Here is a 3355-nt window from a genome sequence, read left to right on the forward strand (position 1 = left end):
ACGCTTTTGCAATGTAATATAAATGATGATTGAATAGAACATGTTTAACATTTATCACAGCATGAAGGCTGGGTCTGTACTCTTGTCAAGACTGCACAGAAGCAAGTTTAGCATAGTGTTTAGCTGCCCGCTGTGCTAACACTATACTGTGTAAAGCTATTGAAATATAAATGTTGGGGCTTTGTTGAAACATGCAAAAAGAAAACACAGATACATGGTTGTAACTACTAAGGATGCAGTGGCGTGAATGCTACCAGGCCCACAGCTCACTCATCAAAGAGGCCATCTACTAGTTTATTATTAGATACATTAGTGTGTGACCTTAATAAAGGCCTCAGTGGTGAAACATTGGTACCATGTTGTATTGTTGTAAATCTACAATAAAAATAAAATCCAACAGTTGCTATTTTTTCAAGTGCATCTTGGAAATGAACCATTTAAGACCAGGATAATGTGCACATCAAAGACCAAAGTCTTAGGTTATACCAGTCACTGCGCATTAGTTACCAACCTTATTGGTTCAGGGGCCAGTGGTGGTGGCGTACAAGTAAGAGGGTCAATTAGCTCTCTGCAAACACACTGTGACCCAGGCCAAAAGCAAAAGCCAATATGGACTGTTTAATGTATAAATACCAATAGATGGCTTGGTCCATAACCAGTTAAAGTAGCATAAGAGACAACTTGCGCTGACTATATAACTTAGGTGTGCCCAAAAGACATATTATGATCTGCCAGTAGGTCTCTAAGTGCTGATATGATGACGGTTGTGTAAATAAAATAGATGTGTACATTTTGTACTATAACGGTGTCCTCTGGTATACAGAATATATCTTGAGCAAGAACAAATTTCGCTTAGGAACAATAGAGTATTCAAATATGAAAGCCGATCCCATAAGCTTCACCAGAGGTCCTATCTCACTAAAGTCTGTGCCCCTGTGATATCGTTTTTGTCTGGGTATGTGCATTTATTATAAACACTTTATAGAGTTAAAATGCTGGTATTCATGAAGTGGGACCAGGCTTCAAATACTATGGTCTCTATTTATGGCGCTGCACAAAATGAAGGGCTATTCTGTGACTTAAGCCATACTTGATCTTTTACCCAAAAGACTCATCTGATAATCCCTACATTAAATTCCCACCTTATTACGATTAAAATGTAGTATTATTATTCACGGCCTTGAATATTTTGAATATTTTGTTATATACTCTGTATCTAAAGAAGTTATATTTAATCTTACCCATGTTCTGCTCTTTTGTGTCTTTGCTAGAATGAAAAATATAATTTCCCCTTTGATAGTGAGGGGGTCTAACCCCTATCAATATGTTAGCCTTTTTTGGCAGTGACTGGGTAGCCATCTAAATTACAAATATAAAATTTCATAATAAAAAAAAAAAAGACTCTAAGTTCTGTGTTTATCAAATTATTACTTCCATAAATATACTATAAGATAACAGAGGACTATACCAACAGTTTCAGTATTATAATATTTTTTATGCAATTTAATTTCGTATATATAGACCCAAAAATGACTGGGAAAACACTAAAAAATAAAACTAAAGAACAGTAAAAGGGGTTAAACACAGTTGTCAAGGGATAATAGTATTACGCTTGCCTATTGTTATTCCCCAATTAAGTAACTTTTTCCTTGATTATCTAAATATGGCCTTGTTTTAAATTTGTTTAAATTTTTGATATTTTAGTACAGTCGTTTTAATAAATTCACTAAGAAAAAAAATCATAATGTTAACGAATACTGAACACACTCACGTACAACTTGAACTCTCTCTTTTACATACTATGCATAGAAATAATAGATATATTTTTAGTTCCAGTTATACAAAAAGGGGAAATAGTTTTGTATGCACAATAACAGGCACATTTCTTTGCACTCTTCTGTATGTCTTGGACATTTAGGGCTCTTCATAGATACAAATTGTTGTGTTAAATATAATGCATTCCAAACTACCATATATTTATACTTTCCACAAATAATAAACATTTTCCAATTAGGCACCTGGACAGATGTTTGCACATTCCTGTACAACTTTCACAATAACATTCCTGTACAACTTTCACAATAACATATTTGTGTAACATTTTCAGATAGCAAGAAAACAGTTTGTTAATAAACAGTAAAATGCACCAGTTTATACACAAAGGTAAAATAAAATCAAGATTAAGCATATATTATTTATTATGAATAGAAATTATGCATAGTAATGAAATGCTGCAGAATGTACAAATATATGAAAATATTTTGAAAGTGTTAGAAATCTTGGTTCTAATTTTAGGAAATATTGTACATACTTTACATGATGTATATTAATGCTGCTTTGGTCATAAATACTAATATTACGCTGCAACTGTGTTAGAAGAAAGAAGAATGTCTTCTTATGGTAGATGTAGTATTTACACTGATTTTGGTTTTTAAAGTAAGAGGCAGATTAAAAAAAGGCACCAATATATAATGAACTTATCAAAATGCTTAATATGCTTAATAATACAACAGGTAGTAACATTTTTGATTGTATCTGCTTCATAACAGCTTAGTGCTGCAGTTTTGTGTGTATATGTGTGGGTGTAACTTAACACAACATAGTTTAGCAAACAGATGGATTGGAATTAACAGAATCATTGTATCACCTACAGGTATTTAAATTAGATATTAAACAGTATGAGATTGTAAATATTTTTTATATTTATTTTGCCCCTTTTCCTTGTAATGGAACTTTGAAAATTGTTGGCTTTCTAAATTTCAGTGAGTTTTGACAAAGTAGTGGGTGCCACCATGTTTAGGTAATGAAATAAAACAAGCAACAAAAGAGAGTGCCCAAACAAGGCTGTGTATAACATAGGGTTATCTAAAAGGGTTTCCACACAGCCTTGTTTCCACAGAGATTAATAGAAAACTAGTTCACATATGGTGTTACCCTTTAATTCATAGAAACAAAACTATTTTATAGAAACCTACCCTTTAATTCATAGAAACTAAACTATTTTATAGAAACTAAAACTTTACACTTATATTTTCAAAATTTAAATTACTAATATTGTAAAAAATACATCTAAGGCTAATCTTTGCTTTCAATACATCACTATGTGTAGCATGTATTTACTGTTTAACATTCCTTTAAGTCTGGCAAATTAGATATTAACCCACAGAATGCCAGAGAGGTCTATCTAGCAGCAACAGTGTTAATAAGCAACTATATGTATATTATATCATTTTACTTATACCCTTTATAAAACATTGCTTAGTAATTCTTCTGTGTGAATTTGATGAAAGCGCTTATTTTATCAGATATGTTACCAGCAACACTTTGATCATGTAGACAATACACATTAAAAAAA

This window comes from Bombina bombina, chromosome 2, assembly GCF_027579735.1.
Source record: "Bombina bombina isolate aBomBom1 chromosome 2, aBomBom1.pri, whole genome shotgun sequence".
NCBI classification, from domain to species: Eukaryota; Metazoa; Chordata; class Amphibia; order Anura; family Bombinatoridae; genus Bombina; species Bombina bombina.